Source organism: Tamandua tetradactyla, chromosome 6 (assembly GCF_023851605.1).
Source record: "Tamandua tetradactyla isolate mTamTet1 chromosome 6, mTamTet1.pri, whole genome shotgun sequence".
NCBI classification, from domain to species: Eukaryota; Metazoa; Chordata; class Mammalia; order Pilosa; family Myrmecophagidae; genus Tamandua; species Tamandua tetradactyla.
In genome coordinates, this window is record NC_135332.1 from 166,915,352 (window position 1) to 166,930,461 (window position 15,110).

The window sequence follows — 15,110 nt, forward strand, 5'->3', positions numbered from 1 at the left end:
AAGAAATGCAGGTCCACCACTGAGGAGTTCGGAGGTTCGCTGCTACTGGAGCAATGCTTGCAAAGGGGGTGGCAGGGGGCACTTTTTGTCTTAAATAGAATTGGAAGGAGAAAAAGAAAAGCATGCACAATGAGTATGAATAAAACATATGGAAACTAACAGAACATCAAAACGATCTTTTCCCTAGGAAATCAAAGTGGAGCTCTCAATGATAAGAAATGAATTGAACATATGGTACCACACAAAGCTGAGGGAGTCAGCTTCCAGGAGTAGCAAGAAAATATTTTAGAAGGGTTGGAAAAAGAACAAATCCCAAATATGTCAATCATGTCAAAATAAGTCTTATTTAGTAAAGCATATTGCCCGGCCCTTAATAATCCTCAATATATGCTAATAGTTTGCTGAAAAAGGTGAGCTATAGAGAAAATGGGAAGGCTCTTCACGTCATCATTATTCCCAAACTCACTGAAAGGCACTCACGGAATCTGCAACTTGTGTGCATGCTGGGGAAAGAGAGTGTTTCCAGCTTCAGAAGCCAACAAGAGAATTAATATTGCTAACAATTTCTCAGTATTAATTAACCTTATAAGATGGAGCTCCATAGTAAATATCTCCAGCCTTTTTTTTAAGGTTATTTCCATGAGTTCTTGAAGAATTAGCTGTATTAGATGACACAACTTGAGTAAAAATCTGTTAAATAAAAAAAAAAAGAGAATTGAAGCATGGCTTATAGCTTTCCCCATATAAAACTATGAGTTTCTTAAAGGCAAACACTGTATTATTAATGTGTTTCAATTTTTATCACCTAATAGTTGTGTGAGTTTGAGAATGTTGTTTAACTTCACTGAGACTGAGTTCCCTCATCCTAAAATGGAGATACTATCTAGCTCATAGAACTGTTGAGAAGATTAAGTGAAATAATGAACTACAGTGATTAGAACAGTTAATACCCAATACACTTAGATATTGTACAAAGATAATGATGTACCTTCAATAATTGACATATTGCTTATTAATCCACAATGGAAGCCCAAAATGTGCTAGATGGAAGACTGGAAGGTAAGATGGCGTACATTATATGATATGTACTCAACTAGAAATATCCTTAAATAGTACATTAATGCACATTTGTGAACATTTTTGGACGAACTAACTGGTCAAGGTTAGGAAAAATAAATTTTACCCAATATCTAGCTTGTCTGATATTTACATTCCAGTGAATAGCTATTTTGACAATTTTAAAGATGGAATATTTTGGAGATGTGCTCAGTCTCACCAGGGCAGTAAGTTTCTATAGAATTAAGATGAGCGTTACACATTTTATTAGGATTAGGATTTTCCACTTTAGTAGTCAGTAACTTTCTGCCATCATAATCTGTCTATGCGGCAGCATTTCAAATATTTATTTCCTAAAGGGGAATTATTTTGATTTCCCCAAAACTCTGTAATCAGGTGTGAAGGAAAATGAACAAGAATGAGGAAGGTTAAGGTGTTAATGGTGATAAGACTAAGTGGGGGAGTGCTAGCAACATCGTCATCTAAAGAAGGGGAGATGGCTGCGGTGTCCTGGAAAGAGGCATGGTTGCGGAGTGAGACACTCTAGATGCTAATCCTAACCATATCACCAAGTCCCCAGGGGCTTGAACAACGTGGTTAGACTATTCTGGGCTGCCATTTCCCTCCTCGTAGCGTGGGGTCAATAACATCACGCCTGCTTAACTACCAAGGTGTTTCTAAGGTTTAAAGAAATGAAAATCACGTATGTGCTTTGAAATTGTAAAATTTTGCAAAAAAAGAGGGATTCATTATCAATGAATACAAACCACAAAATAGGGGACAATGCTTTGTTGAAAGCACATCCTAGGAGCTGAAACAGATGGCGACCGAAGGTGCAACATTTGTGCAAACTCAACCTGTTGAGGACACTCACTGTTCAGAGTTTACAGAGATTTAAAACTGCAACAAGATAAACCTACATCGTGCTAAAAGGGTGCAGGCATAAGTCCATCACATTTGTTTGGCTGGTTATCTAAGCTGTGGAGGAAACCTTTTAACAGTCAGGACTCTTGTTTGCAAGAAAATGCAACTACCCTTGACTAGCAAACTATAGGACTGATTGGAGGATAAAGAAGGCCTTTCAAAATTAACAGAAAGGTGTTTATAGGAAACAAGTGCTTTAAAATGGGTAGGAACAGAGGAAGGCAGGAATAACACAAATACACCAGCACCACCTCTACAGGATGGCACTTAAACTTTCTGCTGCCTCCGACCACCAAAGATATAGCCTAACTGTCTATTGGATCTGTGTCAAATCCTCCAGATCCAAACCCCAGGTGGACAGGTCCTACTGGACAAGTCAAGATGATAGGCCCATGCCCTGGCTGCCAGGGAGAGGCTGAGAGGGCCCCTCAGGGTCTGGGCCACTGCCTTCTATCAACACATTTCAGAATGGTAACCTGCCCACAAAGTATAAGAATTTGGGTTTGTATGTCCAAAAGCAATAACAAATGACAAATGTCTACTGTGTCCATGAAAACTGGGCAAAGGAAACAAAATACCAAATCCTGACAAAAGCATCCCCATAGAAGAGAGAGCTGACAAGTGAACCTATGAAATTATCTCAGTGTCTTCAGGGTCGTAAGTCTCTAGGAAACTAAAGACTCACCGGTTCAAAAAGACATTAGAGCAAGCACATGTTTTATATATCACCTATTTTCGATGGTAGGACCACCTCCTAAGGCATCCTTCAGGAGTTGTCGCCAATCATAGGTAAAAAAAAAAATGAAAGTTCTTAAATATCTGGGCTTGCTGAGATAGCACCACTAACTTATAGTCCCTCTGATATTATTCAAAACTACTTTCATTTTTGTTCATTTCTTCCCCCTCTCCCTGACCCCTACACCCTCATTCCCAAACCCACTCTGTCAAGAAATCTGCATTTTCAGCTGTAATTTTCCAGCACTTTCTCTGTAACAGAACTAGACTAGTTACTGTACTTGACATTTTTACAAACACTATCTCTAATATTCACATCAACCTTCAAAGGGTACAATATTCTCCCTAATTTTTAAGGGCTGCATGAAGAGATTAAGTAACTTGCCCAAGATCATGCAGCTATTAAATACTGGATATGACTTTTAAAGCCATATCTGCAGAACTCCAATGGTATTCACAGTGAAAATTTACAGTGTTTTTTCAATTATTTTTTCTCCTACATTCCAAAGGGACCTCAGAGAGCTGGTGAGTTTTCAGCCCTAATTTCTATATGCTACATAGGATTTTGATTCTCCAAAGTTCCAGAAACTTGTGACATACTTACAACTAATTAATGAAATCTACTACCCCTCCTGAGATAGAAGTTCTCCTCTACTTTCCCTTGCTTACAGTTCATAAGGTGAAGATCTCTTTATCCTTTCACCTACTCTCAAAGCAAGTGCCCCTCCACTCACTGTCAGAAGCCAGATTAGTCTTAGCAGCTTCCTCCCTATCTCTCTGCAGATAGGAAGCTACCTGTTTCCCATGTGTCTGAGCAGGATGACATGTGGGAAACAGAGACAATTATCAAAGTATTCCAGAACAGGGGTTGAGTGCCTGCAAGAGCTATGTAACTGCTGCCATTCATTCCTGACTCTGTCAATGGAGACAAAGATTAAGACATCATTGTTCTCCAGCAAGGGGACTTGACTGTGGCTATCCGAGGATTTGGATCATAGAGGACATCTTTTTTTTTTTTTTTTTTTTTTTTTTGGCATGGGCAGGCACCGGGAATCAAACCCGGGTCTCCGGCATGGCAGGCGAGAACTCTGCCACTGAGCCATATTTGCCCCCCCGATATCTTAATTAAAGAAAAACTGTATATAAACTGGGCTTTTTAAAAGAAATCACCAAAATGGACTTTCAGAAACTATAGCTTGCAATATCTCTTGCAGGCCTTTATTGTTAACTAGAAAACATTCATAATTTAACTCTTCTCTCTTCTCTTCCTTTACCTTGTCACATAGCGTCCTAAATTTCCTATTCCCTTCACATCTACAACCTGAACCTTGTTGATTATGAAACCAGCATGAACCAAAGCAGCACAGAGTAAACCTGAATGCATCTCAATGTTAAAAGATTGACTTGGGAAATGGTACATACTTGGACGCGGGAAATTATAATAAATCATGGGAGAGATATTGTATATTAGAAGTTAACAAAAAATATATAAAAACCTAGGTGTGATGGTTAGGTTCATGTGTCAGCTTGGCCAGGTAATGGTGGCCAGTTGTCTGGTCAAGCAAGTACTTGTCTAACTGGTGCTGCGAGGACATTTCATGGACTTAAATTATCACATCTGAGGCTGGTTTCATCTACAATCAACTAAGGAGAGTGTCTTCAGCTATGAAAAGATGTTTAATCCCATCAGTTGAAGGTTTTAAAAGGAGAAGTAATGACTTTAGCAGTCAGAAGGGAGAATTTTCAACTCTACTTCCACCAGCCAGCTTCTCCTGGGGAATTCACAGAAAACGTCCATTGGAGTTGCCAGCGTGCAGCCTGGCCAATGGAATTTGGTCTCATGCATCCCTCCACAGTTGCGTGAGACACCTTTATAAAATCTCACAATACTTACAGATCTCTCCTATTGGTTCTGCTTCCCTAGAGAACCCTAACTAATGCACTGGGTATGGAATACCTATAAAGTATTGATCATAAATAATATCCCATTTATTATCCCACATTTCCTACCAAGTACCATTACCCTCTGTTAATATATTAATTAAGTCCTGGGGAGAGTAAATGGTTGGCCTGAATTTATACCAAGCAGGTGCTAGAAGGCAGTGGAATAGATTGAGTGTGAATGGGGAGAAGTGGAGGACGGTAGTAAACAGTTCGGGCGGAGCCCCTCCCCTGCACCAGCTGACAGTTTTCCAGCAGGAACGGGGCTTCCAACTTTTCAACAGAATCTTGAAGTTCTGATTTTAATATAAAATCACCTGGTGTGTATTTTCTGCTTGTGGGTTGATGCAGCCACCCAGTAGAACAGAGCCAGCCCTGAGGGAACAGAGACTGAGTACATGCAAGCAAGGGCAGCCCACCATTAGCCTGGGAGCCAGTCTTTCATCACTCTGGAGCTCTCAGCCTCTGGAGCCATCCTGCCTAAGTTAAACCCCAGCCGCACAAGCCACGTAACCTTGGGTAAATAACTGACTCTCTGTTGCTCAGTTTTCTCATCTGTAAATCATGGAAGATAAAAGGACCCATTTCCTTGTGTTGCTATGAAAATTAAATAAGTTACTATATTATAAACTTAACCTGGTACATGTCAGCTCTTGTCATTAATCTAATTAGAATTAGAATTCCCTGCCAATATTCTTCTGTACTTCACGTCAAGCTTCCCTATTCTTTTCTGAAGAATTATTCATTTGAAATCAACACTCTGTGCACTCGATATGCTCTGCATTCAATACTCAATACACTGTGCACTGAACTGAAATTTCTGATCCTGTTACAGCCACACAGACCAAAAATGTGTGTTCCTTCTTATTCAATATTTCTCCCACTAAAACTTAAGTTCCTTATTAGACCTTAATAGATCTGGTGCCTGGCACAGAATATGGCCAGTAAATGTCAATTTAATTATAAAACTGCATTAGTACAATACTATGCAAATTTTATCATAGAAAATTACATTTCAAAAATATTTTTAAATATACCAGACTCATTAAAACTAAATTTAGCCAGTACCAGAATGCATAGAGGAGCAGAAATTTAAAAAGAAAATCCTAACAAGGATTTTAAACAGAAACAGTATGCCTGAATGACACTTGAATACGAATGTAAAGATTATATACACTATGAAAATGCAGAATAGTTACAAGTCAACAACACAGCATGGGAAAGGAGACTATATAGTTTTGTCCCTCCTGTGTTTCATTAATTTCAGATTTGTTAGCTGTATCTAGACATTAGTGGACGCTCTTTTCCTACAAAGCTTTGTAAAGGAGAAGGGAGATCTCTGCTCCCATGAGTCAAGTATATGATGGGTGCTGCTTTCGGAGCTCCTAAGAGGCAAGCTCACTAAAACAAAGGAAAAACATTTCACAGAGATGGACAGTCTAGCCTCCTAAGAGAGCCACTGCCTTCCCTATGAACAGTCCTTTCTAGAGAGTGGATTGCAGTGTCTCTAGATAGATAGTCTCTTAAATTTCGGAGAACATATGTAATTAAGTTAGAATCATTCAAATAGTCTCTTAGTAGCAGATCTGAATAAAAGAGTCAGAAAATCTAGTATTTCCCTCCCCGGCAACTTTCCATTAAATTAGAACTTTGGGAAAATTCAGAAAGAGAATAGGAACTGGATAAGCTTCAAGGTGGAGCAATGAAAAGAGGATATAAAAGATATACCTATTGAAGACAACTTCAAAAGGACAAAAGAAAGAGCATGATGAACCAGCAACAACAGATGAGCCTGTATGTTTCAAAACATCTGGATGAAAGGCAAAACTATAGTCAGACACCTGAAAATTATTAAAGATGAAAATTCTTTTCAAGGAGACAGAAGCACAGAGATGTGTGTGAGTGTACTTTAAAGACAGGGAAGAGAGATGGATATAATGATGATCATAAAATTTACCGGATTACTGGATCATTAGATCATGCAATTATTTTTTTTGATATCCATGAAAAGATACTTTTTTTTCACCAACTCATTCCAGATTGATAATTTTACTGAGAATAAATACTTGAAGATTCAAACTAGCATGTTTATTATCAGCACTTTCCCCACTTCCTTAAAGAAAATAATGAGAGATATGAACAGCTAATTTGACTTTAGAAAGCATCAATTCTAATTCCTAATTTTAAAGGAAAAAATAACCTAAGAATTTATAGAGTTTGACCACATCTAGACACTAAAAGAAAGCCAAAAATTTAAAATCCACATCTCCTATTAGTCCACAACCAACGGTTAAATTTTAAAACTGTCATTTTTTCAGCTACTTACTGAGTGAGTTTCTACAATAAATGGGCACCATGCCCTTCCCGCACAGGGCTTACAGTCTAGTGAGAAGACAATACCAAATAAACAAAGATAAAGCTAGATAATTCAAATCACTTAGGTGCTATATTTATATTAGTGTTCCAAAACAAAGAGGAACACTGGGATGAATACATATTTCGATAAGATAGTCTGAAAAGCTGCTGTGTCACTGTAATTTAAGTGCCAACCTAAAAGATGAGGAGAATGCAGACTATATGAAGAGTCAGGGGAAGAGTCAGAGGCAAAAGCTTTGGGAAAGGCTCAAAGGCAAGAAGAAATTTGGCCTCAACTTGTTGGAAAACTAGTAAGTGGTTCATGTGGTTGGAATCCACTGAGCTAGAGCCAGCCCTGCCTCGCGAGCCAAGGTAAGGACTGTAGATTGTATTCTATGATTTGGGTATCAAACAATTTGGAACTTGGAAGTGATGTGGTTCAATCTACTTCAGTGAAAGAACACTCTGCCAACTATATGGAACATGGAAATGCAGATTAAAAAGGATCAAAAGCAGAGGCAAGGGGACTCACTCAGAAGCTTACTGCAGGGGTCTGGGCAAGACAACAAGGGAGCTTGGACTACGTGGGCACAAAGAGATGAAAGTAATGGGACAGGTTCAAGAAAGATTATAAAGGCAGAATAAAAGGACTACATAATGGAACAAACTATAGAGGTATAAGACAGAAGGACTGAGGATGACTTCCAGATTTCTGTCTTGAGTTCATGTGTCTACGATGCTGTTGAATGAGATGGGTTTCCAAGGGAAATCAAGAACTTGGTTTCAGTGGTAAATTTCATGTGCTTGCTTTCCACCCAAGATGAAATGACAAATATACAACTGAATATATGAAGTGTATAGTTCTGAAGAAAGGTCCAGGTTGGAGACTGATTTTGATACTTATGTTAATATATAAAGTCTTTCAATGAATGGAGTCACCTCAGGAGAGAATGTTCAGAGAGGAGAGAGGGACACCGGCTTCAGAGACTAGATGCATACCAACATTTTTTTCAGATACGTTAACTTTTATTGCCTCTATCACAAATTGTTTATGAATTTTATTTAAAACCAAGTAAAACAAATACCCTTTTTCATGTGGATGCCATTATTCAAAATTCATTATAATGAGAAAATTGGTAGTAAAGAAATTTACTATTTGGATTATGTAACACAAATAAGAAACATTTATGTTATTTAAGCTTTTCAGCCTTTTCATAATTATCTCGGGGCATAAAAATAATAGTTAACTTTCATTGAGAACTTATTTTTTGTGCCAGAGACTATGCTAAGTGTTTTTCATGTTTCAGCTTATTTCTTTTTCACCATGAGTTTATCAAGAATGCAATACTGGGCAATGCAACAACAGCTCAGTGGCAGAATTCTCACCTGCCATACTGGAAGACCCGGGTTCGTTTCCCAGTGCCTGCCCATGCTAAATAAATAAATAAATAATGCAATACTATTACCCTGAGTGTACAGATAAAGGTATCAAAGCACATGCAGTTGAGAAATTTTATTTACAATTGCACAGCTCATATGAGAGTAACTAGGAGCAAATGTATGAATTACAACTCCAGAATTCCACTTCACCACTGGGCTTCTATTTAACTCCAGTTTCTCAAGCTATTTTCATTTAATCCTCACAACTTCTGTAAAGTAGGAAATACATGTTATAGGTAAAAGAAATCAAAGCAATTTGAGGCTCACAGATGATGTCTGATGTCCCAAGGGCACAGTGCAGAGCAGCAGAGAAAATGCACCAAAGCAAAGACCTTGACATTATCAGAAAACAAGTGTGAACTGGAGGCACATCCAATAAGGACGATGAATTAAAGATTGAATAAGTGAGGTTTACTTTACCTTTTTATTAGTGAAAAATGTAAAGTTCCCTAATGGTATTACAAAAGTTTTCTTACCAACCTAAATATTTTCCTGGCTTAAAAAACCACAGACACTTCACTTTCACTCTGAGCAAGGGAAGGGAAGGAAAGGAGGGAGAGAGAGAGCTGGGAGGTGGGCAGGCAGGCAAGCCTTTTATTTGCTCTAGTAAGATATTCCTGCATATCTCTTCTTTATAATAATCATCCAACTTCACTTTTTATTTATTACAACACATTTTTCCTCAAGAAAACATGAAAAGTGGACATTGTTCACTTTGTAATGAAAAAAACTCATTAAAAGGGCTGCTTGGTATGTTGAAGGCCAAATAACTAGCTGATAATGAATTTTTCCAAGTTCTACTGTTTAGGCATTGTATAGATGGATGACCCTGACTCCTTTTGAAGTTCTGAAACAGCATCATTTTTTTTCAGTTCTTTAAAAAAATCTGTTTATCTTTATCTGTAGAAGTCAGTGGGTGAAATTGTGTAACATGCCTTGAAACCACTGGAAGCAACAACAGCTTGGGAAATCCCTGGGGTGGATGCAGGCTGAATCGCTCAGTTGTTTTGCTGTTGTGCAGACATCGCCTTCAGGGCTGGTGATGGATGAGTGATGGAGTCAGCCTGACTCTTTACAAAATCCATGCTTGGCTTGGCAGCCAAGGTCAAAGGGTGAAGCTGGCTGGATCTCTGTACCGAGTGTCCCGTTCCTGTTCTTTCAGAGGCTCTGGGGAGGCTTTTCACTGGGGGAAGGGCAAGGCTTAACGTCAGTCCATTCTTTCCTGGTCCCCACTCAAGACACACTCTCATTTCCATGATAAACTCATATATTCTGGTTTCCATGTCAAACATGCCACCCATGTTCACTGCCAGGAGAGAAAAACTGATTTTGCTTGGCTAGGTTAATAAAAATATATTCAAAAATCCCAGATAACAAATGTCATTTGATTCAACCATTCCATTTCTTCTCAGTTCTATTTACTAAAAAGTATACTTTGGCTCAAATGTGTATTAACAAGGAAATCTATGTTTGTGGTGACTGCTCTGAATGGGCCCCATTCTTACGGAAAGTCTCCTATTATACCAAAGGAAAAAAAAAAAGCCTGATAGGCTGGGAGAATTAATTCACAGAGAAAGATGTGCTGACAGCTCTGAATGAATAGCTTTCCTCCTCTAGGGTTCCCACTCAAGTTGGCTCCCAGGCTCAAGGGGCTTACTCACTCACTAGAATCCCACAATGGTTGTCATATTCAAACCAAGTCCGGGAATTGATTAGAGAAGAGACCTCATTCCTGCAAAAGCAGCCTTTCAACTAGTTATAGGGGGTTGAAAAGATGTTTTCCAGCTCCAGGTTTTAATAAAGTGCCTGATATCTATATCTACAGTGGCCTCCTGTGCTTGATGCCTGGGGCTGAATGGAGCCATGATGCTGGAATAGTTATGGACATTCCATTCTAAAAGCATAAAACCTGTAAGGAACTGGGATTAGATGTTATCAAGATGTTGTTCAACATGATTACAAAGTGAAGGGACAGAAGATGCAAACATAATTATGCTCATTTCCTTAATGCAAAGAATGCAATGCAATAGGTCCTGGGTGGGGAGAAGTAAATACTGAATTCAAGTCCTAGACAGATGATAAATCTGGGTGACACTTGCCAAGGCAATCCAGTGAGGAGAGGAGAGTCCTCAGGCAACAATTAAATTAACAGATGGTAAGTTTAATGCGTCAAGACCGTGTAAGGGCTGTGCAGATGAGAAAAGGTGAATGCTGCAGAGAGGGCTTACCATGTAAGATAAGATTGTTAGGGGAAGCACTACTAATGAGGTGATTTTTAAGCAAAGAGCTGAATGAAGAGGTGTATACCATAAAGAGTGGCATAAGTTCCAAGAAGGGATACCAAGAGATGAGGCCTGGGGAAGGGTGTACTGGGAGCGTGGCCAAAGCAGAGTGGAGCAATGGGAGATGATGGCAAGAGAGGCAGAGGGGGCAGATAACGCACAGCTTTGTGGACCACGGAAAAGACGCTGGCTTTTACTATCAGTGAGATGATGAAGTCTTTGAAGGTTTTCAGCAGAATGTCAATTTTCTTTTATTTTTAAAGGCTCACTCTGGCTGCTATATTGGAAAGAGACTGGAGGTAGGTAACTGTAGAAGCAAAAAAGTCAGGAGTATGTGGTAGCATCCCAATGAGCAGTATAAGTAACTTGGGTCAGCGGGCTGGCTGCGGAGGGCAAGAGTGGTCACATTATGAAGAACTGAAAGTACAGCCAATAGTGTTTGCTGAAGAATCACATGGTATATTGTAACAGAGAAGTTAGGATTTAAGGGATGATTATAATTACTGAATCATTATGCAGATGTTCCTTTATACTTTCTAGTATATTAGAGCAGACAGAGGGAAATACATGAAATCTCTGAACTGTAATCCAGCTGTCTTGATCTCTGATAACGACTGTAAAGCCTTTATCTTGAGTCCTTGTGATTGCAAAAACCTTGTGACTAAACTTTACTTCCACCCATTTATCGAGTTTTTTGACTTTAGAGTCCTGTGATCACTAAAGGCAGCTCCTAATGTTTATTAATGAAGGGTCTTGGATCAGCCCAGAACTAACCCACCCCAAGTCCAAAGTTATCTTGATAACCAAGACCGGATCTAAGCAAGATGGGTCCTCTGACATGCACAGTAGTTTAGACTTTAATCTACATGTCACCCTAACCTCATTTTAATACTAAAACCATGCCATGCCCATCATCATATTAAATCCACCACTTTCTAACATAAGTTCTGTGACTAAGCATGTAATCAATCTGCACATGCTCAATATTTAGATCACCTCTAATTACATCATCTAGAACCACTGTGCTCATTATCCTAAAACTTGCCCATCGTTTGATACTATAAAACTACCTGAATTACTGTAGTTCAGGGAGACAGATTTGGGTGCCAATAGGTCATCTGACATCCTGCTTCGTGCCTAGTAATAAACTTTTTCTCTGTTTGAAACCCCCGTGTCTCAGGAATTGGTCATTTGAGCACATTAGGCAAAAGAATCCACCTTTGTCCAGAAATTGTACGAGGAAATTTCTAAACTGAATACATGAAGTTGTTACCTATAGAGAACAAGAAAAGTAGGAATATGGGGTTATGTTTAGAGAAAGAAAACCTAGAGTTTCCAACATATTGAGTTTCTAAATGGAGATATCAAGAAGTAAGTTAGGAATTTAAGTTTGGAATTCAAAAGAGAGGTTTAAGCTGGAGACTAAATTTGGAGGTTGTCAGTGCATATAAAAATATTTAAAGTTGTGAGACTAAAATAATCTAGGAAATCAGATAAGAGGTCAGAGATGATAGGGAGAGACCAGCAAAGAACACTGAGATGTGGCTAGTGGATTAGGGGACCCAAGTGTGATATTCCAGAAGGAAAATAAAGGAAGGGATTAAGACGTCTAACTTTGATGTTACCTGGCTGGCCACTGGTCAGTTCATCTAAAATCAGGGGCCATGAAATATTTTTTGTGAAGTGCCAGACTGTAACCATTTTAGGCTTTGTGGGCCTTATGTTCTCCATTGCAACGGCTCAACTCTGCCACTGTAGAGTAAAAGCAGTCATAGGTGATAAATTAATGAATGCCATGGCTGTGTTCCAATAAAACTTTATTTATAAAACCAACTGGCATGTCAGATTTGGCCTGAGGTCTGTAATTTTCCCACCCTTATCTAAGATGATAGTTTCTGCTAACTGATTAGGTGATACTATAAAAGTTTATAGGTCTATGTTTCCATTACAGCAAAAATAAACTAAAGTCTAGCAATTTACATTTCGATTTACAGTGTGGTGAGAAACACACACATACACACAAATATACATCCACCCTTTCCATAACATGCCTCAAAATCCTCTTCTAGCAGTTCTGTCATCCGAAAACAAACCTAAAGCAATCTTCATACAAATCTCAGAAATCAAATTTGCCCTTCTTACCAGTCAACCAAAATGGCAGATAGTCAAACAAAAGTCTCCCTCTTTCCTAGAACTTGCCATGAAAGACACATTTCTATTAGCAGAGAGGTGGAGGTAGGAAGGCAAAGGCCAGTGTCACATAGTGGTCTCTGCTTTGTTATTGATCTCTGGGCGTTAATGCCGCCGAAAGGAGATGTCTCTATTGAAATAAAATTTCAATTATTGTGAAAATATTTACATTTTCTTGGATTATATTATTCATGTAAAAATAGTATGCTACTACTTACTCCAAACTTTAAATGATGTCCACTTATAGGATGCTCTTTAAGGACTCCCCAAATTCCCCCAAGCTCTGTTTTAGGGTTGGGAAAAAGGATCACTACAACTGTCAAGCTCATACCTCTGTTCGCATCCTGTCTGTCACTGGGCCTCAGACTTTGTGTCTTGGATTTTTTCTGTCTGTCTCCTTGAATTATAAATTCAATTTCAACAAGTCCATCTAGTTTTACTTAGCCCTTTCTGGAGCTGCTTCTTCTGGTAGCTTGCCTATTTGGTTTCAAGTGACAAGGTGGAAACCAGTCCCTGATGAGTCCAGGTCTCTGAGCTCTCTGTAGAAGAATCTACAGGGATTCTATAGAGGAATATGGGGCAAAATACCAACCATAATTCAACTCTTCCTCGTGTTCAAAACATAGCAACACATCTCAGTGAGCTTCCACCCAGGGAGATATCCTTCAAATTATCTCACAAGTTTAATTCCACTTCACTATCTGTCTTCTTCCCCATGTAACAAGTAATGGAACCTGTATACCCTTTCCTGCCTATATATATTTCTCCCATAAGCCTTCCTCTTTAGACCTACCCAGAAATAGGGCCATAGATGGTGGTGAAGGCTGCAGTAATACAATGGCCCCTGTGGAACACAAGAACTGGGGGAATGAAAGAACTCCAGGAAATGTAGATTTTGGAAATGAGATATCATGAGGAAAAAAAATAAAACTCTTGGAAATGTTTCTGTTTATAACAGTTCATATACCAGCTGCACAAAAGCAACAAGTTGGCTTTTGTAGGTGGGTCAACCAACTGATTCCAGATGAGTGCTTAATTGGAACATGGACTGCGGTCGATAGTCTCTCTTTATCTTTAAGATGGAAATAGTTAATGGGTCACACTAAAGGAAAAGGTCTCCATGCCCCTCTCAGAGAATTCAGTATCTACTACAGGACACCATGAATGACTCTGGGTGCTTCTGTGGGCAGCTCTAACATTTAGGTTTATGTTTGTAAGAATGGTCCTCAAAACACTTTTAATTTCTTCCTATTTGGGCTTTAGATGGGGGTAAGCTTCCCAAAGGGAAGGGTGGTATTCTGGTTGGGGTGGTAAGATGCACGGCAAGAGCATGGGCTAAGGAGCCAGCAGCCAGTTGTGGATTTGAATCCCTAACTAGCCACTTACTATCTCTGTGGTCCTGAACAAGTCACCGAACCTCTCTGAGCCTAAGTTTCATCCTTTACAAGAAAGAATCATGATGTCTATTTTTACAACACTGCTGAAAGACTTACGATATATATATATATATATATATATATATATATATATATATATATATATATATATATATATATATATATATATAATCCCTGGCACATTAAAGGGAGTTACGTATCATCTAAAATTAGAACTTTTTGCAAGGATAGTGGTTTTAAAATTTATGTAAACATTTATATCTTACTCTTACAATATACACTTTAGAACAAAATATAAAGTATAAAATATTCATTAACAGATACCACATACGCTAGATCCAAACAGTTTCATTCTCTGTTTAATGAAATACAGCTCTCTCGCCAGTCTAGACCAAATTATTTAACCAGGAATTCTTGAACACTGATTTACATAGTCCCCAAGATATGTTCACACCTCTAGTTTGTTCCATAGTATCAGAAAAATCCGGACTTCTAGCACACAAATGAAGGATTACCAACCATTGTTATTTCCTGAGAAAAAATTCATCTAGAAGTTTAAGAACATATTTCTACCACTTTACTTTTTCCTGAGAAACCTATCCTTCTCTCCCTTAACAATTGTTAGAACAACCACTAACACTTCAGTCCTATGTCCATTCCTTTTACCTTACAATTTTCTATCCACTGACAAAACTACTTGAGCAGTGCATTTTTGTAAAGGATGTGTTATTGAAATACTTCTATAATTCATAGCTCACAGAACTCAAAGCATGCTGGGTATTACTCTTTA

General features: G+C 38.6%; 1 long non-coding RNA gene across 1 annotated transcript in view; it reads right to left on the reverse strand.

Moving 5' to 3' along the window:
- Positions 1-611: 611 nt before the first annotated feature.
- The window catches only part of LOC143686489 (uncharacterized), a 174,911-nt gene continuing 160,412 nt past the window's right edge, over positions 612-15,110 (reverse strand). Inside the window, exon 3 of the long non-coding RNA XR_013177191.1 lies at positions 612-690. This is a non-coding gene — a long non-coding RNA (uncharacterized LOC143686489). The remainder of the gene's footprint in view (positions 691-15,110) is intronic.